This window comes from Balaenoptera borealis, assembly GCF_965194805.1.
Source record: "Balaenoptera borealis genome assembly, chromosome: X".
NCBI lineage: Eukaryota > Metazoa > Chordata > Mammalia > Artiodactyla > Balaenopteridae > Balaenoptera > Balaenoptera borealis.
In genome coordinates, this window is record NC_138881.1 from 95,329,493 (window position 1) to 95,357,492 (window position 28,000).

Consider the following 28,000-nt stretch of genomic DNA (forward strand, 5'->3'; position numbering starts at 1 on the left):
ACATCCTAATAAAGACAAAACACCAGACACCCAAACCCTCTATGAGATGAGTGATGCTTGACATTTATGCCAAAGAAGGTGTCCCCTCTAGGGAAAAAAGTACCTCCACAAGGATTCAACATCATTAATCCTCATTCAGCCCACTAATTATCTTGTCCACTCCTATCCAGTCTCTCGAGGGATGATGTTTTGTTTCTTTTGTCCCTCCTGTTGCAAATGCTAGGCTGTTTATTTCCACTCCATAAATATTTACTGAGTGTCTATTATGTATCAGGCACCATGCCAGGCATTGAGGCTGAAAATATAAATAATTACAATAGTTACTGCTTGTTGAGTACTGAATATGTACCAGATACTTTAGATGGGTTTTCTCTTAAATCCTCCCAGTTACTCTAGTAGATAGGTACTATTATTGTTCCCATTTTACAGATGAGCAAACTGATACACAGAGCAGTTAAGCAACTTGTTCATGGTCACAAGTGATAGAAGTAAAACTTAAACCTAGTTTTCTCTGGTTCAACAGTGAAAGCTTTTATTCTATCATGTATATTACTGTGATAAGGTCTTTACCTTATCTCATGTGATACTCATAAAAACCCTGCAGTGTAAGTATTATTATTCCCAGTTTACAGATGAGGGGACTGAAACTGAGAGGGATTATTTAACTTGCCTGAGTTCATATGAGGAATAAGTGGTGGGGACAAGATTTAAGCCTTGGTAGTCAGACTCCAGAGCACATGTACTTAACTGCTATGTTCTACTGCCTCCTTGAAAGCAATCTTTGATTATTACATGAAGACAAAGAGGTCAAGAAGACATAGCAGTGGCAATAAAACAGGGAAAACTGGAACTAGAAGCCCAGGAGATAACTTGGAATTGGCAGGTATGTTAATTCAGGTGGACCAATGGAATACCAGCAAGATTACAAAGAGCAAAAAAACAGGTAACTTAGGTTCAGGTACAGGAGATGAAGCCTAGAAATGTCAGCTAAGGCAGGTAGTAGCACAAATGCATTCAGCAAAGGGGTCATATCTGTTTTTTTCACAGAAGTCTGGAGATTTGCACCCTAGTCTGAGCCCTACTATCACCTCCGTGGGTGATAGTGGGCAAGTTAGGTCTCTTTGAGCTTCAGTCTTTTCATCGGTAAAATCCAAATTAGAGTCCCTACTCTGTCTATCTTACAGGGATAGTGTGAGGATAAAAGAAAATAATAGACACCAAAGACTGTTCAAATGTTTTCATTTCTATTAAATTCATTTTTGGAGTAATTAGGTCCATTTTTCTATGTCTTTGCATCATGTAGGCACCACCTGAATTTGACTCTTGGTGATTAACTGATTCCAAATGAACCTTCCAATTACTTTTATTTTATTTTATTTTATTTTTGGCTGCGTCAGGTCTTAGTTGCGGCACACGGGATCTTCACTGTGGTGTGTGGGCTTCTCTCTAGCTGTGGCGTGCAGGTTTTCTCTTCTCTAGTTGTGGCGTGCAGGCTCCAGGGTGCATGGGCTCTGTAGTTGTGGTGCGTGGGCTCTAGTTTGCCACATTCAGGCTCTAGCTGAGGCACACAAGCTCAGTAGTTGTGGCATGTGGGCTTAGTTGCCCCACGGCACATAGGATCTTAGCTCCCTGAACAGGAATCAAACCCATGTCCCCTGCATTGTAAGGCGGATTCTTTACCACTGGACCACCAGGCAAGTCCCCCCAATTGCTTTTAGACATATTTAAAAATGAGAGTCAACTGTTTTCCACAGGTGTTTCCCTGAGATCTCACACTGAGTGATCTGGGCATGGGCCCAAGCTGATTTCCAGTCACTTTTACTATCGACTTTTTAGTTTTTCAACTTGCTCATTTGGTTAAGGCAGAGGACACTGGAGTGAGCTTCCCTGAATTTGACAGAAAATCCCCCAGCCTTTCTTTGTTTCTTGAACCATTGGCTGGGATTTTCCTGCCTCCTCCTCCAGTTTACAAATTTTAGGAGACTAGGAAATTTCCCTATGTCTTAATCCCCTACCCTCTTCCCCACCTTCCTTACTCCTTGAGGGGAACTAAGCTAAGGCCTAAAATCCTTTCCCTATTTTGAACCTGATTCTCAGGAAAGGGGGTTGTGGTATTGAAACCGTGCATCTCAGATTGGTACTTAAACCCATGGGCCGGGACTAGAACCCAGCCAAAACCCAGATTGGGACTTGAACCCACGGTCTTTCACCTGAGATCACACACCTGGTCTCGGGACTTAATGAAGCTCAGGTTCTTGATATCTCATTGCAGAAAGAATTCAGTGAGAGACAAAGTGACGGTAAGAAGTGGATTTATTTAGAGAGAAACACGCTCCACAGACAGAGTGTGGGCCATCTCAGAAGGTGAGAATGGCCCCAGGGTATGGGGTTGTCAGTTTTTATAGGGGTGGGTAATTTCATAGGCTAATGAGTGGGAGGAGTGTTCCAGCTATTTTGGGGAAGGGGTAGGGATTTCCAGGAATTGGACCACCGCCCACTTGTTGACCTTTATGGTCAGCCTTGGAACTGTCATGGCGCCTGTGGGTGTGTCACTTAGCTTGTTAATGTGTTACAGTGAGCACATACTGAGGCTCAAGGACTAGTGGAAGTCGAAGTCTGCCATTTTGGACCTATTTGGTTCTAATCAGTTTATGTCGTATCCTCGGGCTATGTCATTCTTTTAAAGGTTGTGCCCTGCCCCCTTCCCTCCCGTTTCAGTATTACAGCCATCATTACCACTATTCATACGGCAGCAGGAAGGATGGTCAGCCAGTCATATGGTCCTCAGCTTCTTTGGGACCAAGAAGTAGTAACAGTAGTAGGATTGAATCACCCATTTTGACTCAGAAGAACATTAATGCATCTTGGTGGGCACAGAGGGGAGAACCAGGCTTTACTCCTTCTTCCCACTGGTCATCTCAGTCACTCACCAACCATGTACCTGCCAACAGAGTGTGAACTCACAGAAAGGTCACAGTGGGCATAGGGGAACATGTGGCAGAAAGGAAGCTCAAGAAACAGCCAACAGCATCCATCTCCTTCAAATCGGTTAGTGGATTTATCCTGTGGTTATAACTGAGTTGAACCTGTCTTTGGGGCTGTAGTTTTTTAATGCTGGAGAGAGCTCAGAAGAAGCTAAAACACATGGTTGTGGCCCAGAGTCAACTGATTTTGGAGCTGAGCTCTATTATAGCCCTTGAGGCAAAGAGATCTCAGTCTGGGCATGACTGAGCTCTTAGACACCTCATAGGGAGTCAGTTGTTTGTGACTGAAGGAGTAGCAGCAAAAAGAATGTCGTTGGACTTTCTAAATCTTTCTATTGTCACTGTAGAACTTTGATTTTATTTATTGGAAGATTTTTCTCAAAAGTCATGATGAACCATTGATTTTGACTTTGGAGTCAGATAAAACCCTTACTGGCTGCGTGACCTTGGGCAATTCACCTAATCTTTCTGAAATGTAGTGTTGTTTTTGCCCTGTCCACAGGGCTAGTGATGCTCTCCTCACAGATAGGCAATGAGGATTAAGTGAGATACCGTAGGTAAAGCAGCCAGCATAGCACCCTGTCACATAGTAGACATGTAACAAGTACCAATTCCATGGCAATCATTGTTTTGGCACTATTTGGCAAGGAGACATGGGTACTGATTTGCCTTAAAAAAAAAAACCTTCTGCCACAAATAGTAAGTGGTTGGTTTGTTAACCAATAAATCCTTTATCTTCCAGAACTTAAGGGCCAGAGTGTCGCCTTATATATACTTACCCCTTTGTTCCTTCTGTTGGGTCATCAGCCCTGTACAAGTAGGACATAGCCATGAAAAAGAGAAACCAGTAAGTCTGAAACCCTAACCTGGGTTGATGTAAGAGTTGATTTTCCTGGGGCCCTCCACTGCAGTGATACCATCATTCACACCATATATTCTAGGGACTGGGAACCCCTGGGTCTTTGATCGAAATATAGGAGTGCTGTCTCCATGGTTACAGTCAGCTCCAGAACTAGTGGTCAACTTGCCAAGGTTTGTGATTTCCACAGGCTGCAGTTGGGACAAAGGCTGCAAGCCATGAGTCATCCTTGAATCCCACCCACCCACCTGTACTCACTCCTTTTCCTCTCCCACTGCCAGAGCAAATGAGTGGCTGGACAGAAGCCAGATTAATGACCTCCTTTTTGTACTCCAGAAAAATCTGATTTTGAATCTCTACTTCAGGCAAGTGGGGTCAACATCACTGTCTCCCGTAAATATAAACATGGATGGCTTGATTTATCTCTCTCAAACAATTTCATTACGATCACTTTATGCTTCATGGAGCAAAAAGGTGGGGGGTAGTACTCAGTAGAGCTTTATGATTCTGGCCTGGTGGCTGATTATATTCACCCTGGCCTTGAGTTTGGCTAGTATTTATCAAGTGGGAGGGTAGGCTTGGATTCTTAGATGTGTTTGGTGCTTCTGCTTTTGAAGTTTATGATTCAGACTTGCCTTTTTCAGGATTCAGGTAACTTTCCTTCCCTTTTTCTACTCCAAGTTGTTTCTGGCAGCAAAACTGAGAAATATTATCAAGGTCTGCTTATAGAATTATTTGCCACAGATGGTATCAAACTTGAATGAATATGTGTTCAGTTTGGGCTTCTTTAAAACCTACCACTTATCCCCACAGCCAACTTATATTAGTGGACTCAGTCAAGGACAAATGACAAATAGCTACCCTAGGCCAGAATATGGTCTTCTTAGCGGCAAGTGACATGACCACAGCCCAGGTGTGAGTCAAACCTGAGCCTGCAGCCTACTTGATAAAGGGAAGTGGACTTCAGTATCTAGATCTGAAGTTCTAGGATACCTCTGCTAAGTCCCCAGAATGACTTAATGCTTCACAGCAGCTATGTTCCTTTGCTTCTGGCCCAAAGCAATCCCTGTAATTGGCATCACTGCCAGGACTGTTGTTTGCCTTAGAGGCAGATTGTCTGCCTGACTGTGTCTTTTGTAAAGGCAGGGTTTGGCCACACAGCCTGTCATAGAATTGAGTCCCAGAGCTCTAAAACATTTCTTCTCTAATTATTGGGCAATATCTTTTTAGTTATTGTGACTTAAGTAAAAGTATAAATACTAGTTGTATCCAATAAAAATGCCAAGCCAATTCAGAACTCTGTAAGGTCTAGCCAAGGTCTCACTGAAAAGTTGGGCCTGGCATCCTTCCCAGAAGGTCAACAGACTGGCTTTATTGATGCATCATGGAAGGAGTCATTCCCAAGGCAAGGATTCTGACTTGCTCCCACCCTGTCCTTGGCTGTTTAAATCTGAGAAATATTATCAGGAACATATTGGGAAATCTCAGCTCCCAAGAGTCTACTCATGAGTAAGGCTGAGGAAATGATCCATTTTAAGGCTGTAAATGTTTGTGGAAATAGCTCTTTACAAGTACTCATACAGAGTCATGCATCCCAGGCTGTACCAAATGTTTTTGGCAGTGGAGGAAGCTATTGCTTTGGAGGCGGGGTGGAAAGAGATGAAAAGAGGAGGGAAAGTGTGAAACAGTTTAGACTGCAAAGTTGGCTCAAGTGCCATGGAAGGGAAGAGAATGGTTTGAATGAACCTAGTAGCTCACCTATCAGGTTATTTTTGCCTAATTTTGATGAATTGGTTCAGGGAACCCAGTGTCACAACAGCATTCTCTCATCTGTGGTTTGCCACTTCCTATCTGTGTGATCTAAATAAGTGATGTAACCCCTTTGAGCCTATTTCCTCATTTACATATGGGGAAAATAGTATCTACCTTATAAGTTCATTGTAAGGATTAAATGTCTTTCCTTTCCCCTCTCTATGGTATATTGCCTACTCCTCATTCTCCCAGGTACTCGCTTATATATATTATCCTTTCAGAGTAACCAAAAGATAGGGAAATTCACACTGTCCAGACTCAAACCAGGGTCAACACCAGAAATCAGTAGACACCAGAGAAAAATTTTGGATCAGGAGTCCAGACCACGAGGTGGATAAAGAAGCAAAGCAGAATAATGCCCCACCTCAGCCAAAGATATCTACATCTTAATCCCTGGAATCCATAAATATGTTACGTTACATGGCAAGAGGGGTTTAACACATGTGATTAAATTAAGGATCTTGAGATGGGGAGATTATCCTGGATTACCTGGGTTGGGCCAATATAATTACAAGTGTTCTTATAAGCAAGAGCCAGAGGATCAAAGGCAGAAGAAGGCAATATGATGACAGAAGCAGAGGTTGGAGGGATGTCACTGCTGGCTTTGAAATGGGAGGGGGTGATGATCCGAGACAAGTGGGCATCCCCTAGAAGGTGGAAAAATCAAGGAAAGAGGTTCTCCCTTAGAGCCTCCAGAAACGAACCAAAGAGCCCCAGGATTAAGTGGTCTCTATTAAATAATCCTAGATTTCAGAACAGTCTCTTCTTCTTCTGATCAGGACTAATATTCTGTAGGGTGAGGTCAGCTGCCAAGATGGTTTTATGTCAGGGGCATCTAAATGGGCTGCCTTGCTCATAAGAATTCACATTAGAATCATGGAGGGAAGACTTGTGTGGTTTATTGAGGAAGTAGGACAATTAGATAGCAGCCTATGGGAGTAGAATGGTTTGCCACACAGCAGCTCCACTCATACAATTCACAGGGGCTAGACCTTTGCCTTGGAAATTCCCTGAGGATCAAGGTAGTGACCTCCATCTTGATCTCCTTTGAAGTGGCCTCCAAAGGGCAAGTTCACAAATGAATAATTGCAGCTAGCAGCGGGACAGATGGATACAGTTTACTAACTGGCAAATTCTCTAGGGATTAGCTCCTACATTATGCTAGTTTAAGTACAAAATAAGGAAAGGAAACAGATTTTTCCTCCTTCCAAGTCTTTAAAGCTCAATTATTATGTCTTACCAAACTCTAAGGGAAAATTAGTCTAAACATTTCTATAATGGAGTTATATACTCTGTATACATTTCTATTATAGCTCTTGTATAATATATTTTGTTTCTAAACACTGCCTTTGTCTTATTCACCAGTGTATGCTCAGCACTTAGCATAGAGGGGAGCACTTACTACATTATTTGAATGAATGCGGAGCAGTTTGTTCTGAGAGTCAAATGAGGCTGAGTCGGTCTCAATAAGTTTGGGACATGAGAAAGACTAAATGCCATGATCTATTAAAGGAGTATGTCGTGCTTTTCCAGAGTAAGGAAGGTGGACTCACTACAGACTGCATAATGACCACTTCAGAGGAAGTTCTATTTCCCTAACATGGCTCCTACAACAAAGCAAATGTGTCCTTTGCCTTCTATTGAGACATATTAAAATACAGAAAAGTGCAAAGAAAAATAACACCCATATCCCCCAGCCCAGTCCTATGATTAACTATTAGCATTTTATCTTATTTCCTTCTATTTTCTTCCTTATTTCACTCTTACTGCTATTGCAAAGGGCACTGTAATGTCTTTCTTTTTTCAGACAAGATGGAACAGCCTCATTCCTCCCACTTTCTGCCTCTTACAAATAAAAAAGCATCGTCTTAACACATCAAACAAACAAGAAATATCCAAAAGGATGAAATAAGAAGGCAGACTGCTTTAGAAACCTCAGGACTTGAGTAACAACACAGCAGTAATTCTGCTGGGCTTTCTTTTTTACCTCTCATCTATCCCAGACAGGGTACTGTATTAGCCTCCAACCTGGAACCAACAGGTACAGCCAAAAAAAGCCTGTTACCAAAAAAAAAAAAAAAAAAAAAGGAAGCCTGTTACTCCTATTCAAAGTACTGGGAAAAGGGTGACCTAACAACAAAAAATCTTTTTGGCAATACCTGCCCTACTCCAGCTAAACACCAATGGAAAAACTGTACCATCTCCACACCCCCCCACCCATCTTACAGAAATAGGTGATATATTCCAATTCCCCCACTGGGAAGCAGATCTTCCACCCTGTCTCCACCTACTGAAAGCAGATGGTGGTACTCTGAGTACCTCACCCAGGTGGTATTGATAGGCAGAGTAGGGAGCTGAACTTCCACTCTCCTACTCCTTCTCTTGTTACCTCTTGCTCCATGGAAGTAGGTGATATTCTGATTCCCTTCCTGGGATGGTGTTGGCAGGGCTAAGCAGTCGGGAGCTTATTTTACATCCCCCCACCTGGCAGGAGCAGATAATACTCAAAGTCCTTACTTTGAGAGTCAGTGGGGCTCAGTGAGGAGGTAGGCTTCTACTCCTGCCCAACATCAACAAGGTAGAATGAGGAGGAACAAGATGGGTCTAGTAAGGTAGGCACTCCCACTCCCCCCCCACCCCCACCCATGTCAGCCTAGTAGGGGGACCAGCGGAGAGCTGAGTTTCCATCCCCAGGCAGCAACAATGAGACTGAATGACAGGGCATAAGGCAGGGTAAATGAACACTGTGGTTTTCCCCTTGTTGGTGTCAGCTAGGCCCAGAGGGGAGCTGAGAGCTGAACTTCCCCTCACACATGGCAGCAACTAGGCAGAACATGGCTGTGCAAGGTGGTAAGAGTTGGCCCTCTGTTTCTTCCCCCACCTTTGGTGTCAGTACAGCCCAGAGAGGTGCTGAGCTTACACACCCACTTGGTGTGAGTTGGTACCCCACATTCACTGAGACAGTGGCAAGAAGAAGGGAACTGAACTTCCACTCCACCATCTACAATGGGACAGTGTGATTTAGCATCCACTTTTGCCAAGGTGGTATTAACAGGCCAAGACAGAAGCTAAACATCCACTTCCACCCATGCCCACAAATTATGATTAAACATGGTGACTTCCTGCAATAAAGAGGTTAGAGACTCACAACATGATACCCAAATTTTCCGGAATACAATTAAAAATCACTTTTTATATACCAAGAATCAGGAAAACCATAACTTGAATAAGAAAAGATAATTAACAGACATCAACAATGAGATGACTCAGATTTTGGAATTATCTGACATTTTAAAACAGCAATAACAAACACTCTTAAAACAAATGAAAAATTAAATATCTTGGTAAGGAAATAGAAAATATAAAGAATCAAAGGAATATTATAGAACTGAAAAATATAATAACTGAAATTAAAAATAAAAACTTCCTATGCAGGCTCAGTATTAGATCAGAGATGACAGAGGAAAGAATCAGTGAACTTGACGACAGATCAATGGAAATTACCCACTGTGAACAACAGAGAGAAGTAGGCTGACAAAATAATGAGCAGAGCCTTGGGGACAATGGACAATAACAAAAAAATTAACATTTGTGTTATCAGAGTCTGGGAAAGGGAGAAAAAATAGTGAGGGCTGAAAAATTATTTGAAGAAACAGTGGCCAAAAACTTCACATATTTGGCAAGAGACATAAACCTACATATTTAAGAAGCTAAGTGAATCACAAACAGGATAAACCCAAAGAAACCCATGCCAAGATTTCATGATAATCAAAATTCTGAAAACTGAAGACAATAAAAAATATTGAAAGAGGCTAGAGAGAAACAACACACTATCAATACCTATAGGGGGCCAACGATACAAATATCAGTGAATTTATCATCTGAAGCCATGGAAGCCAGAAGTAAGTGGCACTAAAGTAACTGTCAACACCAAATTCTATATGCAGCAAAAATACCCTTCTGGAATAAAGGGGAAAGTAAAACAGTCTCAAATTAAGAAAAACTAAGAATTTGTTACCAGCATACCTACCCTGAAAGAATGGCTAGGGGAAGTTTTCTAAAAAGAAATAAAATGATAACAAAAGAAGGCTGTGACTCCAGAAAGGAATAAAACAAGGAATGGGTAAAAATAGGAGTAAATATAGAAGATTTGTCTCCTCCTCATCAGGTTTTTAATTGTTTGATGGTTGAAGCAAAAGTTATAACATTATCTGATTGTGGTGCCCAATGTGTGTAGAGGAAATACTTCAGATATTTATATTTTAAAAGCGGTGAGAGTAAAGGGACTTAAATGGATGTAAAGCTTCTTCACTTAAAGTGGTAAAACATTGGTACAAGTAGACTCTGATGTATTCAGCATATGTATTGTAATACCTAGAGCAACCACTATAAAACCTATACAAAAACACTATAAATTATAAAATTCAAATACATTAAGTATAAATCAAAATGGAATTCTGTTAAATGTTCAAGTGATCCAAAAGAAGGCCTGGAAAAGGAAACAGAGGAATAAGAAATAGAACAAACAAATAGAAAATGCATAATACAATAGCAGACTTAAGCCCTACATATGAATAATTACTTTAGGTGTAAATGGTCCAAATATAGCATTTAAAAGACTGAGATTTTCATCACCTCAAAAAGAAACATGTACCCATTAACAGTCATTCCCTATTTCCTCCCTCCCCATCCCCAGCCCTAGGTAAACACCAGTCAACTTTTTGTCTCTATAGATTTGCCTATTCTGGACGTTTCCCATAAATAGAATCATATAACATATGATCTTTTGTTACTGGCTTCTTTCATATAGCATTATGTTTTCAAGTTTCATCCATGTTGTAGCGTGCCCCCCTCATTTTTTAAGTTATCATTTATTGGACATGTAACATGGTGCCAGGCTCAGTGAGTGCTTTATTTTGTTTGATCTTCAAAACAATCCTTTGAAGATAAATAAGATTATCTCTATTATAGATGAGAAATGTGAAATTCAGAAAAGTTTAATAATTTGCTCAATGTCCCACAGCTAGTAAATGGCTGAACCAGAAATTAAACCAGGTCTGATGCCAAAGCCCATGTCCTTTACACTATGCCATGTCATTTCACTGTTCAAGAAAAGGTGGATCTATATCAGAAGACAACTTGGAATACGCTCAATGACCAGTGATTATTATGGCTTGGCCATAACAATAATACTTAAGGATTCTATTGGCCTTGACTTGAGTTGGTGCCTTTGAGAACAGGACAGACTTGTTCCCTCCAGCCATGAAAGCTGGTCTTGAAGAACTGGTCCTCCCACATCTTTCATTTGTGACCAATTCTGCTGTATGTAAACAGATTTGGCCAATATTATTCCCCATTTATAACAAAGGGTTAAGCATCTTTAAACCTTTGAGGTTTTAGATGAAAGAATATATATTTATTTTATACTGTAGTGAGCACTGATTTATCTAGGTTATCATGCTTAATCAATATAAGTGGAAGACATTGTTTGCTACAGATAGCTATAATTATTTCCAAGAGAAACTTGCAAGTTTCAGGGAAATTTGGTATTTCATTCTCTAGATCCTTTCTATAGTCACTTTAAAAAATATCTATTTTTCTTTAGTGGTGAAAAGAGCATTTTGAAATTTCCTCTCAGAGACTTGCAAGAAGAAAATTTGTTGAGCAAATAATGTGCAGTTGGGAAAAGCCGCTTAGGTAGCCAGATTTTTCAGTGGCTAATTTGATATTCTTAGATTGTCAGATACTGTAAGCCATCCAGGTAATTTGCTGCTTTGAACCAAAACACAATTTCCTCCCCAAGCCCCCACAACTTATTTTTTTTTTTTTAATTGATTGATTGATTGATTGATTGCTATGTTGGGTCTTCGTTTCTGTGCGAGGGCTTTCTCTAGTTGCGGCAAGTGGGGGCCACTCTTCATCGCGGTGCGCGGGCCTCTCACTATCCTGGCCTCTCTTGTTGCGGAGCACAGGCTCCAGACGCGCAGGCTCAGCAGTTGTGGCTCACGGGCCTAGTTGCTCCGCGGCATGTGGGATCCTCCCAGACCGGGGCGCGAACCCGTGTCCCCTGCATTAGCAGGCAGATTCTCAACCACTGCGCCACCAGGGAAGCCCCCCACAACTTATTTTTGTTGTTTGAAATGTTGCCTAACAATGGCTTTCTCCCTTCAACTCACCATTCTGCACCATCTGTTAGGAGAGTGCCTATTTTGAACACAGTATCTCCCTATCATTCTTATAGCTCTTGGAGGAGCCAGGCTGTTTGGAGAAGGAATCCTGACATTGGGAAAGGGAAGAAGGAAAAAAGGTAGAACTAGAGTCTTCAATATATTTCTATGAAGTTTCTCTGCTGTAGCGGGATAACTGTCCCTTGGCAGTCCATTCTTTGAATATGTGGAGTGATGTTAAAAAATGGATTAAGGTGTAGTCAAAGCCAGACCCAAATCAAGTAAATAGTTTACAGGGACAAGCATCAATGAGTGCTTATTGGGTGCTTTATTTTATTTGCTCTTCAAAGCAATGATTTGCAGATCAGGAGGGTATTTTAACTGCGTAGAGTTAATATCGGAGGTGGAGTCATGAATAAGAACCTAGGTTATCTATAAAGGTAACAATAGAATGGTACTGGAAAATCAGATAAAGCCCGTCTAACTTTATCCTGCCTGACAGCCTATTGCTGGCACAGGCTTATTTTTAAAGTCCTGGGAGCATCCCTTCTATGCTGAACTGCTGTTTGTCTTTAAGGCATTAACCAGAGCTCAGCATTATCAAGTGGCTAGGAAGAGAAACAAAGTTGGGATACTCAGTAGTTTTCAATGCAGCCGGTCAGAGTGAGGTTAGTGAGTGGGTTAAGGAAACAGTCTTATCTTCTCACCCTCCTAACCTTAAATAATCTGTTTATGGACACTTGCTGGGGTAAACAGAAAGTGCTGATAGTTGGCAAACCTTGTGTTATACTGATGCCAATGGATAAAGATTTGGGGAGATGGGGAATGGAGGTCAGTGTGTGAGCATGTGAGCAGCTTACTCTTTCATCTGACCATTTTGATCAACCCTTAGATCCTGTGATGGTTAATTTTATGTGTCAACTTGACTGGGCCATGTGGTGCCTAGATATCTGATTAAATTTTGTTTCTGCTTGTGTCTATGAGGGTGTTTTGGATGAGATTAACATTTGAATCAGTAGACTGAGTAAAGCAGGTTGCCCTTCCCAATGTGGATGGGTTGAGTAAGAAAGAATACTTTCTCTCTGCCTCATTGTCTTCAAGCTGGACTTTGGTCTTCTCCTGTCTTTAGACTTGGCTTTCCCAGGTCTGGATTTCTCAGCTTCCATAATGGTGTGAGCCAATTTCTTATAATCAATCAATCGCTCTCTCTCTATATATATACACATACACACACATACACACACATACACACACACACACAGACACACACACACACACACACACATCCTATTGGTTCTGTTTCTCTGGAGAACCTCAATATAAACCTCAATATAATACCAAATTCCCATTGCTTGCCCCGGGCTTCACATATGATCAGTCCAATTTTCCCACAGGTAACCTTCTTGGGATAACAGAGAGAAATGTTCTTTCACTGTTTCTATAAGAGGAAGAAATAATTCTCTCCTGCCTAAACCCACAACCATCTTCTTCCATACAATTACAAAGATGCATGTGTAGACCTAAAATTTGAGATCTGAGATAAAGTTGTATGGTTGTTGGTTTATTTAGTCCTGTGCTTGCTTGATTGTCTACAGTTATAACTGTATGGGATCAGCTCTTCTGGCTGAATTGACTGGCCAAGTGGAAATGTTAAGTAGACCCAAGACTGTACATTACTTATGTCTGGGGATGTTACCTCTCTAAGTATTCACAAGGCAGAGACTGCATTGCTCTTTTGTCTGTACAATGTCCAGAGTAGTGCCACATGCAGATGGAGGCTTCATTGGAGTTATTTGATGATACAGTAATTGATAATTTGCCCTCTGTATGCAGATCTCTCAGGAGAAAGACTAACCAGAAGCACTGTTATATCTACGTGACAAAACATATTTAAAGTCACAAAAGAAAAATGCAATTGGTCTTCTAAACGTTTGATTGTTATCAGGAGTGGGGAACATTTAGCCCTCAGAGGGGGAAGATCAGATATGTGGCTTATTTTCATTTAGCCCACAGGTCAGACTTTAGGACATGATCCCATTTATGTGTGTAGTTGGGAACATAAACATGACATTTAAAGTATTTTGTGGATATATTTAAAAAACAATGAGAGGAATCGTTTTCTGTGCAAGATCTTTTTTTTTTGTGCTTTCTTTTCTTTTTTTAATTTTTTTAAACATCTTTATTGGAGTATAATTGCTTTACAATGGTGTGTTAGTTTCTGCTTTATAGCAAAGTGAATCAGTTATACATATACATATGTTCCCCTATCTCTTCCCTCTTTGTGCAAGATCTTTATCTTGGCAAAAATGTAAGGACGACAATGACTGTAAGGTTGACTATGATGATGGTGATAATAGTAGCTACCATGTACTGAGTATTTACTAAGTACTTGGCACTGTTTTAAGTGCTTTACATATAACAACTCATTTAATCTTCAAAAAACTACCTTCAGCTACAGACCTTCATTTAGGGATGCTCCTTAAATGAGAAAAAGGAAGCATTTTAGAAGTGCCTGCACTGCTAAACTTTAAATAGAAATTAAATTCTGTCAATTTTTACTTACTGTTAAAATATAAAAGATTGGATTATTTTCTTTTAAAAAGTCAGTGTGTTAGACCTTTGCTTCTTGGTGCTTTGACCAACATCAAGCTCCTTCTGTCTTTTCTGTCCTTGCCTCCTCCCCTCTGCCCATTCCTTCTTTCCTTTCATCCTCCGCTTCCTTCCTTCCTTCCTTCCTTCCTTCCTTCCTTCCTTCCTTCCTTGGCCATCTATAGAAAGATAAAAGACATTCTTTATTTGTTGTGGGCCCTGTTTATATCCTGCAAAACGTAACACTGCACATCAGGCCATTTGAAAATTTCTGGATTACTAAGGGAATTTTTCAATGTTCACAATGGTTAGAGTAAATAAGTCTTGATCCAACCAAGTTGTATATCAGATTAATTTTGACTATCTTTGACTATTTTTCACACTTACATAGACAATATATAACGTGTGTGTGGGTGTATGTGTTCGAATTGAGGATAGAAGATTAGAAATGACTCTATATTGAACTTGCAGGCTGGCACTCCACTTACAAAGATGTACAGCCATAGCTCCTAGTCCCTAGCCCTCAAATACCTAGTGATGTTAAGCCAGGATGAAATAGCTTTTCATTTTAAAGCAGATATACAGCTTTATTTATTTATTTTTTTAAATGCCCCATGCCTAAGAGAAAAACAGGTGCACTTCGACTTCAAAGGATTTACTTGGTAAAGTTGTAAGCATTTTAATAAAAAAATGTGTCTTTGAACATTATGAAAATGAGATACACTGAAGCGTGGAAAGTGAATATAAACCAAAGTGCACACAGAAAGAAAGATCAATCTCTGAGCTTTCTGCCATCCGAGGTCTGGGAGATGATTTAAGTGGAACTTTTTCCATACTATCAGCTGCTGCCCTGTTTGTCCTAAAAGATAAACAAACAGCATCTCTAGGTGCAATGAAATTTACCTAAAATGAACTAAGTCTAAAGTAAACTGGTTCATAACTTCTTACCTGGCCCAAATTGTTTCAGGTGTCTTATTAGGAGTCACATTATTGAATAAAATGAGGCAATTAAAAAAAACACCCTTCTCCTAAGCTATGAGCTCATTTTTTCTCTGAGCTCAATCTCCTAACAAGTACTGCTATGATAACATGAGCTTGGGAAATATTTGTTTTATAACCTCCAATGCCAGGTTGGTTACTGAAATAAAGGTAGAATCGATTGTGAACTATTGTATTTGGAGAGACAGAGTGTGTGTGTGAGAAAGAGAGTGACAGAGAGAGAGAGAGAGTGTGTGTATACATGGGTCTGTGTGTGAATATGGAGGATTGGGCCTGAGCACTAAGAAATTATGAAGTAAGTACATTTTGTGATTTAGTAAACTCTATACGCCAACAACTGTGGGTGCCCCAATTTTCCTGCTGGCTCTGTCCCATAGCTGTCCAAGTCCCCTGGCTCTCGTGCGCCTACCAGACTTGGCCCCATGCAGTGCCTCCTGCCCTGGATATTTCTCTCTCCCTGTTCTATCACAATTTGCCTATTCTGAACCTTGCTAATTAGGTAGCATTTACTAGCTGATAATGAGTACCCTTCTGGGCTGAAGAAATATAGAAGCATAGAAAATCAGAGCTGGATGAGACTTGGTCTAAACCCCTCATTTTTACATTGGCTATCCTGGAGCCCAGAGATGCAAATTACCTCAACCAAAGTCACACAGCTGGTTATTGAGAGCTAACAGGTTACCCTTCCCATGTCTTATTTTAACTGTCAGCTTCTGGAGTTAATGCTTCAGCTCAAAGGTTTGACTCTAATGGTGAAATTACTCCATGGTTGGTGTGGAGCGATAAGATAAGAAAAGGTTTTGAGCCATTTGAGGTTTTCAGTGAGAAGTCTTCCCCTCTTTTCTGCTACTGATTTGGCTCCTGTCTCCTAAGATGCAAAGCATGGGCCCCTGTGCTAGGTGAGCATGCCATCCTAGCTGGTTGCTTCTATGCTGTTTGCCATAGGAACTGCCTCTGGTACCTTCTCTGATGGATGTCAAAGAAGTGGCTCCTTAGGAAGAGATGAGTCTACTGCAAACTGCTTTCACCATTTCGTTGAGCTCATTTCCATCCTCTCTCTTTTTCAAATCGCTGATATGACTTGCCCACATAAATAGAAAGAAGCAGCTCCAATTAAACGCTCATGGGGCTGTTCCCTAAGAATTTCACAGTGGAAAGCCATCCAGGAACACTCTAGAAAACACAGCCATCTTTATGCTTTGCTTCCTAGATTCTACTTGGAACTTAATATGCCAAAAACAAAAAGGTCAAGTGGGCTGGTATCAGGGGCCTGTGGGTGACGCACAGAGGTAGGGCTCTTTTTGTCCTAGGCTCCCTTTCTCTTGAAGTGTTCACAGATTTATGATGCAGGTCTTGGCTCTAATATATTACATTTCAATGACCATAGAGTTGGAAAAAACCATAGAGATTATCTATTACAACCTACCTCTTGACAAAGACTGTCTCCTTGACCAATCTTTAGTCGAAATACTCTGAGACCTCTCCTCGACTAGACCTTGATCTTGGCCCCTGCCCTCTCTTTGGCCTGCCCAGCCCAGTCTTAGCAAAACATCCTGCTAAGTAATTCCCCCCACCCCTTGATATCTGATCATCCTTGATATATGATCGATTTCCTCATCCTCCATCTTTGATGTCTAAGCCCTTGGCCTGCTTTTAGCAAGAATCTTATTAGGCCAGTTTAGTAAGAATGCCTCCTACTGTTGATATTTCCTCTTAGTAATTTTCCATCCATTGACCCCCTCACCCTGCACCTTGACTATAAATCCCCAGCTGTCTTTGCTGTATTCGGAGATAAGCCCAATCTCTCTTCCCTATTTCAATACCTCTATTGCAGCAGTTTTTGGGTAAAGTTTGCCTTACTGTTTAAGCAAGTATCAAAATATTTTTTTCTTTAACATTTCCAGTGTCCGAATCCCGCCTTACTGCATCCCTAATGGGATGATAACTCAGGCTCTACTTGAATACTTCCAGTGACATGGAGTTTATTACTCTGAGGTAGACCATTCTCTTGTTTAGATAACATGAAAGATGTAAAAGGCAGCAACTTATTGGAAAGAGCATAGGCTTGGGTGTCAGGCCCGATTTGATTAGTTGGTTTCTTCCTTGTAACCTTCCTTTTACCTTCATTCAACAAACATTTTATGAACCTTTTGCTGGCAACAGGGGAAGATGGGGTAAGGAATCTGTTCTAGATAGAAGGAATAGGCTATGTGAAGGCCAAGAGGGAAGAAATAGGCAAGAAAGAAGAGAGCATGGCATAGGTTAAAAAATAACTTTCAGAAAGAGGTAAAGTCATGATGCTTACACATGTATAAAAATGAATATGTGTTAAAGAATTTATTTTACTCATAAGATGTAAGTGAACCAGGCCGATGTTATAACTGGTTCAAAACCTGCCTCCTCCTGGTCAGCCTGGAAGACGCCGTGTCAAGGCAGCTTCCTTTTGCCTGCCGATACCCTGCAGGACTGGGCACCATGGGCCAAAATTTTGTGTCCAAGGAAGAGGCAAGAAGTGCCACCTATGTTTCACTTTGTGGTCAGGCTGTGTTTTCATGCTGTGACAACATTGCCTTTATGGAGTGTAGACGTTGGCATTTATGTACAATTTTATTTGTGTCCTATTTTATGTTACCTTCAAAAGAAAAACACTATCAAAAACCAAGGAAGTCTGTGGTGTTCTCCACAAGTGGTTGACATTTGACTACTTGTTTGAATTATGTATGGAAAGTCATTGACAGTGTGGGTTGTTCCAGGGGTTAGCTTGTTTTGTGTTTTTGTTTTTTATTTTTGATTCTGAGTCATTGCATCCTCTACCAGCTGTTAATCCATCACTTTGGGGAGGGGGGAATGTTGCATTGCTGTTTGTAAGCTTTTTTATTTTTTTTAATTATAATTATTAAAGGCCTGACTTTCTCTTCTCATCACTGTGATATTACAGATCTATCTGAATGAAATGTAACATTGAAAAGACTTGTTTGTTGCTTTCTGTGCAGTTGCAGTATTGGGGTGGGGAGGGGCTGGGGGGGTTGGGAATTGAAAATGGAGGGGCTGCTGAGGTTCTGTGAATGTTTCAGTCATTGTACTTTCTGCCAGAAGCCTGCAGAGAATGGAAGCATCTTCTTTATTGTCCTGGCATGTCCATCTCTATTGTCACTAAGTTGCAACTGGAGTTTCATTTGGATCTAGTTAAAAAATTTCTTCTGTGCAATAGGTGGGTTCGAGGATGTAGCTGCCCTGGTGTCTTGGTCATATCCTGATAAGAATGTCCACGCTGAGGAGTCAGGTGCTGTATTGCAGGAGTGATGCAAGACAGGGCACGAGCCTGGCCGAGTTCCTGGGAAATCGGAGAAGAGGATAGAGACCCTTTCCTGCTGTTACCATGTATTCCCTTTGGGGAAGTCGGAGGTTAAGGAGGGAGCTTTGTTCCCATGTAGGACTCCTTGCTTCTCCCTAGTTCCTCTCCTCAGTCAGTGCAGCTCTCACTTCCACGCCTCAGAGCCTCGTGGGGAAGGCGTTAGCAAGAATGAAGCAGGCAGGGGCTGCAGCACCAGTGAGGCTCCCCACTTCTTTCTGAACATTGTTCCGTACGTAGCAGGGGACAGGAACGGGGACAGCGGCCTCCCCCGTCCCCACACCATCCCAGCAGCTCAGCTAAGCCCCTGATTTGAAGAGGGCAGCAGGAGGTCTCTGAGGTGTGCTGAGAGGCTGGCCACACAAGAAGCCTTTGCCTTTGCCTTTGCAGGAGGTTCTGGTGTGCTTTTTCTTAAAAAGGTAAGGAGCTGAGAATTTTTTTTTAATATTAAAAATATATTTAAAAAAATACAGGACTGACCCTCAGGCATCTTCCCCTACTCCCCAGCAAATGTTGCTTTGTCGCCTGCTGGAAGGGGACCTGGAGGGCTGCTGGGAACTAGTTTCTGTACACACTTGTTTGGCCTTTTCTGTAGTTTTTGCTGTAAACTCTATGGCTTTTTGAAAAACAATTTCATGTTTTTATTTAGTATTGGAAATCCAATGCACTTTTTTTAATCCAAAAAAAAAAGAAAAGTCAAAATAGCACAGATTTATATGGAGTAAAGGAATATTGAGATGAATTGCGAATAAAGACAAAACTGGTTTTTCACAAGGGTGGGGAGGAATCAACTAAAACACTACTGGGTAGGACATAACTTACGTGTCTCTCAGTTATCTACAACTTACAAAGAATTGTAAAATGGCTCAATGACAATGAAGAGATAGAATCTGATAACCTAGAAAAGTGGGCTATAGAGGATGCATAGTTTTCCATTGAAACACAATTTTCTTCTATGTATATTTGAGTAATTCAAAGATATTCAATGTGGCCATAGTATAGTTCCAAGTGGTGAGTGGTTATAGAGAAGTAAGCAATGGCCAGATCATGAAGGACTTCATAAGAAATTTAAGTAGAGAAGTAACATGATCAGATTTATGTTTTAAAAAGAGCATTCTGGCTACATTGGTATTGGAGGGACAGAATTGGATGTATGGAAACCAATTTAGGAGCCTGTTGTAAGCTTGGATTCAAATCCTTGCTCTGCTTCTACTAGCTGTAGAGACTTAGGTGAAGCTACTCAACCGTTCTGAGACTCCATTTTCTCCTCTGGAAAATGAAGAATAGTATCTTCCTTGCAGGATTGCTGTGAGGTATTGCAATGGGTTTGGCATGTTGTAGACAGTAAATATTAATTTCCTTTTACTCTGCTCCTGCTCCGCAACCAAATTGTTAGAACATTTTGATAATGAGCCCAAACTTGTTTCCCTTAACCCTTGTGATTGTGGAGGTCCTAGCTGTGCTATTTGAAAGAATATAAATTAAGGATAAGCCCTCTTGCCTTCACATATTTGAAGATAGATTTCTTATTTCCCTTAAGTCTTCCTTTTTGAAACTAATCTTTCTCAGCCACTTCATAGTTCTTTCTCTCTCTCCCTGATATTCTCCCCTACATGAAATATCCCTCCTAACTTATGGCATGCAGAAATGAAATTAACATAATACTCCAGGTATGCTTGAGATAGTATATAGTAAAGTGGAACAATCAGTTCTCTTGGTCTGGATAATAAAACTCTGTTATATTGCCTAAAATCGCATTAGCCTTTTAAAGCAACCATGTCATATGATTGGTTCATTTTTAGCCTATGGATAACTAAAATGCCCAGGTATTCTTATTTTTCATATGAACAGTTGTTTAAGTGAATTTTCCTTTATTTAGAATATATTCAATGGCATTTTTAACTCACAGATAGGATTTTGTTTCATCCACTAAATTTCATCTTTGTTAATCTTGAACTAGCCTTCTAGCATATATATACATATATATATATATACATACACACATAGCATATTCACATTCAAACATCACAGAACTGTATACCAATGAGCAATAAGTTTTCTTCCATTGATATACTGTCTCTTATTCTCCTTCCCCTGAAGCAACCACGGTTGCCATTTTCTTGTAAATCCTTTCAAAAATATTCTATTTCTATACAAGTAAATGTACAACTAAAAATACTAAAGACAGCATACTATACACAGTAGTCTGCACTTTGTCCTTTACATTAATAATTCCAATAGAATATAAGCTCTAGGGAGGCAGGATTTTGTTTGTTTTTAGCATCTAGAAAAATATTTGACATGTACTAGAGGCTTCATAAATATTTGTTGAATGCTGAGCAATATTTGGAGATTTTCTGTATCAGCATATACCAGGGATCAGCAAACTTTTTCTATGAAGGTCTAGATAGTAAATATTTTAAACTTTGCAGGCCATATGGTATCTGTCACAATTACTCAAGCAGCCACAGATAATACATAAACAAATATGTGTGACTGTATTCCAATAAAATTTTATTTACAAAAACATATGGTGAATCAGATTTGTTTTGTGGGCTATAGTTTGCTGGCCCCTGGTATATACAAATCAATCTAGCCTTTTTCACAGTTGCATACTATTCCATCATATGGGTGTACTATAAATTTGTTAATGAGACCCCTGTTTATGTTCATCTAGGTTAATAGTCTTTTGCTAGTATAATCAATGCTGTAACAATGTTTCAATGAGCAACCTTTTTCTTTGTGCACCTGTCTGAAAATATATTCCTAAATTGTAATGGCCAAGTAAAAGAGAACAGGGATTCTTAATTAAACAGGTACTGCACAATTGCCATCTCAAGAGATTGCATTAATTTGTGCTCCCACCTCTAGTGTATGACATTGCCTGCTTCTCTACACACTCTCAATGCTGTGCATTATTAAATTTTCATTTCTGCTAATCTAGGAGGTGAAAACTAGGTGATCATTCATTTTCATTTTTATTTTTAAAATCATCCAAACATACAAAAAGCCCAGAAAATCGTATAACAGACACAGCAAAAATTAAATAGATGCTAATATTTTACTTTATGTGCTGCACATCTCTCCCTCTTCTTTCTTTTTAAAGAGGAAATAAAATGTTATTCATATAGCTAGAATCCCACTTCCTACCCTTTCCCTCTCCCTCCGTCCTCAGAGGTAACTTCTACATTGAAGTTGATGTGTATCACTGCATATATGTATATTATATAATAATATGCAATATATATAACAAATATGTGTGTGGATAGTGGTATATAATAATATATAAAGTTATATATCATTCCATATATGTGTGTATGCATATATATAATATGTATACCCACATTAATATGTGGTATCTCTCTGTGTTTTTAAGTTTTACGTAAGTGGTATCATACTGTCTTTTTGCAACTTGCTTTTTCAGTTCAAAATTATTTTTGAGGTTTATACAGCTTGCTTTTATTTATTCAAAATTATGTTTGAGATTTATATGGCTATATGTAGATCTAGTTCATTCATTTTAGCTATTATGTACTATTCCATTGTACAAAGAAACCACAGTTTAATTATCCATTCCCCTCCTGTGGGACAGTTAGAAAATGTCAAAGATTAACAAAGCTGGTCACTAATTAAAGTGGAAAAGACAGAGTTTAATCAGTAATATACTGTCGCAACAGGGACAAGAATCCAGTGTGAACTGAACTCAACTTTGATTTGTAGAGAGGTGACTGGAAGATTTAAAGGGAGAATGAAGGAATAGGAAGGGGAGTGAGTAGGGACTCAGTAGAGTCAGGGAAGTGAAAAATTACAAAAAGTGGGAAGAAGGTCTTGGTCCATATGAAACCCATCTGGATTTGCTAACTGGCCCTTATTGAAGTTAGATTCCTATCCTCCCACAGAGACTGGGAGACAGGGGTGCTATCTTCAGATGTTGGCTGGAACAAACTGTGAATTCTTATGGCAGATTAGAGTTTTCTCAGGCAGGCACTTTAAGGGGATCTAGGGTCATCCTAGGGATGTGACTTTGTGCTGTTAGAAACAACGTTAATGTTTTCTTCAAGGCTTCATAGGCCAAGGTTGAGGTGTAGTCAAGAAAGGGCTCAGAGGAGCCTGGATAGAGTTTGGTCAAGGAGAGAATCTTTGTCAACGATCCCCTCCTTTTTTGCGAGAAGAGTGCTGCAAAGCAAACCCTTGTACGTTTGTGTACTGGTGTGAGAGTTTCTTTAAGATAGAATCTTTTAGAATTTATCTAGCAGGTTTTCCTGTCCACACCAGAAACCCTCCCCCCACCACAAAAAATAAAAGGATAGAATCTTAGAACTGGAATTACTATGATGTAAGGTGTGGCATCTTCAGTGTTATCAAATGATTCTCCAAAATAGTTGTACAAATTTTTTATATTCCTACCAGAAATGCATAAAAGATCCAATTTCCCCAAATCCTTACCAGCGCTTTGATCCAACAGACCCAGATTAGAGTCAAGGCAAATAAGATGAGTCATGCGAGTGTATGGTGAGATTCTGTCTTTGCTTAAAAGTTTGCTACTTTGTTCATCATGGATTTTTTTTTGCATAAATTTTGAGTTTTGAAAATATTGCATTAAAATATTGTTTATCTTGACTGCTGAGGTTTTTTGGTGCCCCCTTACATTTTGTGCCTAAGGAAAGAGTGCCTCACTCACCTCACCCTAGTCCTAGCCCTGCTCAATGTTAGTTAAATTTATTCCTTTTTGCCATACTGATGGGTACAAAATGGTCCTTCATTATCCTAACTTGCATTTGCCTGATTATTAGTGAACTCAAGTATGTTTTCCTATGTTTATTAACCGTCTGTGAAGTACTTGTCCATACCCTTTAATCAATTTTCTGTTGGGTAGTTTGCCTTCTCTTTATTAATTTATAGAATATATATTCTCCATTAAAAAAAGAAAAACATTTGTTGGCTGTATGCATTGCAAATATCTTCTCTCAGTCTGTGTCTGGCCTCTTCATTTGGTTTATGGTGTCTTTTAGTCACATAGAAATTTGTAATATAATTTTAATGTGGTCAAATTCATCCATCTCTTCATTTCTAATCTGTGCTTTTCAGTGTGTTTTATTTAAAACATTTTCTCTATCCCACTATCAAAGCTCTTCTCCCCTCTTTCCTTCTGAAAGTTTTGAAGTTTTGCTTTTCATACATAACTCTTTAATTCAGCAGGATGAAGCATGAATCTAATTTTTGTCTTTTTTTCATATAGATAGCTCGTTGCCCCCAAAATTTATTGAATAGTTCATCCCATTTTTTCTTAATTGATTTATAACGAAATCTATTCATAGATAAAGCTCAGATATGTAAAGTGAGTCTGTTTCTGGGTTTTCTCTTACATTCTATTAGTCTATCCATGTAATGATACTACACTTAAAAAATGATAGTTTTTGTTACAGTTGTTCTATTTTATTATGTTATTGCTGTTAATCTCTTGCAATACCTTAATTTATAAATAAACTTTAACATAGGTCTGTATTATAGGAACAAACATCATATATATAGGGTTCAGTATTATCTGCAGTTTCATGCATCCCCTGGGGGTCTTGGGACACATCCCTCACAGATAAAGGGGGACCACTGTACAAAACCCTGCTTTATAATCAATATTGATTTCATGGTAGGTAAATTCTCCATTTATTATCATTATCATCATCATCATCATCATCATCATTATTATCCTGACTGCTCTTGGCCTTTTATTCTTTAATATACATTTTAGGACAAGCTTTTGAAGGAAAAATTTTGTTGGAATTGTATTTTGGGTTTATAGATTAACTTGGAGGAAATTATAATTTTTGTGATATTGATTTTCCCATCCATGAACATGGCACATGAACATTGACAGTTCTACATCTATTTATATATTTTTTATGCTTTTAATAATATTTTATAATTTTCTCCATAAAAGTCTTATACTTCTGTTGTCAGATTTATTGTTTAATACTTATAGCCTTCTTTTTCTGTTGTAAATAGTGTCTATATTTGTTATTTTCCTTTTAAATTATTTGTTGCTGATATATAAAAACACAACCTTTGTACATTAGTTGTATACCCAGCAATATTTAATTTTAAAAACTTGTAGTTTTTTCTTGGGTTTTCTGTGTAGGCAATCATATTATCTCTAAATAACATCAGTTTTATTTTTTCTTTTCTATACTGAAATACTAGATTTTTTTTCCTTGTGTAGTTGTGTTGGACAGGTCTCTCAATATAATATTGAATAAAAACAGTGGTAGTAGGCATTCTTTATTTATTCTTGACTTTAAGGCAAATAAGTATTTCAAAGGTATCACCAATTATAGTTGTTATACATTTTCCAGTAACTTTTTGAACTTTTATCAAGTTCAGCAAATTAACTTTTTAAAAGACTATTTTTTTAGAGCAGTTTTAAATTTACAGCAAAATTGAGAGGGAGACACAGAGATATACCCCACACATGCATAGCCTTCCCCGTTATCAACATCATTCACCAGAATGGTACATTTTTTTGTTTTTACCAAGGATGGACTTACATTGACACATCATAATCACCCAAAGTCAATAGTTTACCTTAGAATTCACTCTTGGTGTTGTACATTTTATGGGCTTGGACAAATGCATAGTGGCATATATTCATCATTTTAATATTATACAGAGCATTTTCACTGCCTTAAAAGTCCTCTGTGCTCTGCCTTTTCATCCCCATCCCCGACTGGCAGTCACTGATCTTTTCATCGCCATAGTTTTGACTTTGAGGAAATTAATTTTCATTTTCAGTTTTCTGAGTGTTTTTATGCTGAAAAGGTATTGATTTTTATCAAAAGCTTTTCCTGCATTTCATCAAATTATTTTTCTGTTTGCTCTTATAGCGTCAACAGACATTAAATACTTTTTTTTTTTCTTGAATGCTAAACCATTCTTTCAGTTTTCAGATATACCACACTTGGTCATGATGTAATACAGAGATGGATTCATTTTCTAATATTTTATTTAGTGTTTATGTGTCTATGTTCATAATTCAGTTTGGCTTATACCTGTTCATTTTCATTCTCTCCTTTTCTGCTTTTGATGTCAAAACTAAACTAGGCTCATTAGAGAACTGAATACTTTTTCTGTAACATTTATGTAAATTAGAGATGATATGTTCTTTGAAAGTTTGTTTTTTGAAATTTGGTTGAAGGAGTAGATTTTTAACTGTTTATTCAAATTTTAAACAATAATTGTAGGGCTTGTTAGGTTTTCTCTTTCTCTATGGGTTGGTTTGAAGAGAATTTTCCCTAAATTTAATTTGATTAGCATAAAGCTCTTCATAATCTTCTCTTCTGATGGTTTAAAATATTCTCACTAAAAAATGCATTTAATTACAATGGTGGGTACATGTTATTATACATCTGTCTAATGCAAAGGCATTCTGTATAATGAAAAAAAGCCAAGCTTTGGAGACAGTGAAAAGATCAGTGGTTACCAGGGGTTGAGGAGGGGGGAGTGAGTATGAATAGGCAGAGCACAGAGGATTTTTAAGGCAGTGAAAATACTCTATGATACCATAATGATGGATACATGTCCTTATACATTTTTCCAAGCCCATAGATTGTACAACAGGAAGAGTGAACCCTAATGTAAACTATGGACTTTGAGTGATTATGACGGCTCAATGTAGTCTCATTGATTGTAACAAATGTGCCACTCCAGTGGGGGATGGCAATCAATAATGGGGGAGGCTGTGTATGTATCGGGGGACAGGAGGTATATGGGAAGTTTCTGTAGCTTCCATTCAATTTTGCTGTGATCCGAAAACTGCTCTGAAAAATAAAATATATTATGTATGTAATTACGGGTGAGGTTAAGCATTCATATATTTAAAAGCCACTTTTAAATATTTCTGGGAACTGCATGTCCATGTTGTTTGTCCATTTTTAATGGAGTTGTTTGTGTTTTCTGACAGATTTCTCAGAACTCTTTTTTTTTTTTTTTTTTTTGGCCGTGCTACATGGCCTGTGAGATCTTTGGTCCCCCACCAGTTTGGTTCCCCTGCAGTGGAAGCGTGGAGTCCTAACTACTGGACCTCCAGGGAATTCCCTTAGAACTCTTTACATATAAATGGAATTAGGCCTTTGCCCTATGTTGTAAATATTGTTTCACTTTTCTTTTGATGTTTAGGATAGTTTTTGCTGTCAGAAGCTTAAAATTTTTCTGTATTCAAATCTATCATTCTTTTCCTGCATGACTCCTAGGTTTTGTGTGTTGTTTAGAAAGGCCTTACTCAATATTAGATTATTTTATAAATACTCTGCCATATTTCCATCTAGTATTTTTATTATTTTATTTTTTATATTTAAATCTTCTACTATCTGGAATGTATTTTTGGTTAGGGAGAGCCAAGTTAATAACAATCGATAACGTGAGTTATCATTCAGTTATCAATTCAGTAACATCAGTTATTGAATAACTCATTTGCTGACAGATTTTAAGTACCGTCCATAGAGTATAAAACTCCTATGTGTATAGGGGCTCTTCTGGGCACTCTGTTCTGTTACGTTGACCAGTTTGTTTTCTTATTAGCCAATCCTGTATTGTTGTAATTACCATAGTTTTATAATATTTTTTTCAGTACTTTTCTGGCTAGTCTTGCGTGTTTATTTTTCCACATGAACTTAATACCTTTATGTCTAAATCCAGAGAGTCCTGTTAGTATTTTCATTTGGATCACATTTAAATTAATAGACTAAATTTTAGACTAATATGTGAATTGTTATTTTACAATATTGAGTTTTTATATTCAAGAACACTGTATCTTTCTATTTGTGCAAATTTTGTTTTATTCCTCTCAGCAGTAAAGTGGTCTTCATAGAAATCTTTTATGTTTTTCTTTAATATGTTCTAAATGGAATTTTTATTCCATTAGAATTTCCAATGATATGAAAGTTAATGGTTTCTTCATTTGTAAATTAGTGATGATAATAATAGTTGCTACTTCCTGGAGATGTTACAATGATTGAAGGAAATAATGTATTAAAGCACTTTGCACAGTGATTGACACATGATAACCACTCAATATTTGTTTGAGAACTTATTCCTTGACATTATGTAATGAACCTACCAGGGGTATACAGTACAGTGCTACCCAGATATCTGCTTCCTTGCCATAGTATCTAGACTCTGTATGCCTTGGTATCCCCATTGGAAATTGGGGCAAGCAATTCCAATCTCCATTTCAAGAAAAAGTGGT

The 28,000-nt window shown here is 38.8% G+C and overlaps 2 long non-coding RNA genes across 4 annotated transcripts in view; both read left to right on the forward strand.

Moving 5' to 3' along the window:
- Positions 1-28,000, forward strand: part of LOC309620851 — a 100,182-nt gene that overhangs the window by 12,251 nt on the left and 59,931 nt on the right. The window lies entirely within an intron of this gene.
- Positions 1,667-27,917, forward strand: LOC309620808. 3 transcript variants are annotated; one of them, XR_014239654.1, is made up of 4 exons: positions 1,667-2,364; positions 2,952-3,831; positions 4,125-4,208; positions 23,173-27,917. It is a non-coding gene; the product is annotated as an uncharacterized lncRNA (long non-coding RNA). The 3 variants fall into 3 exon arrangements; XR_014239655.1 differs by having other exon boundaries at positions 2,952-3,048; positions 3,727-4,208; XR_014239653.1 differs by having other exon boundaries at positions 2,952-4,208.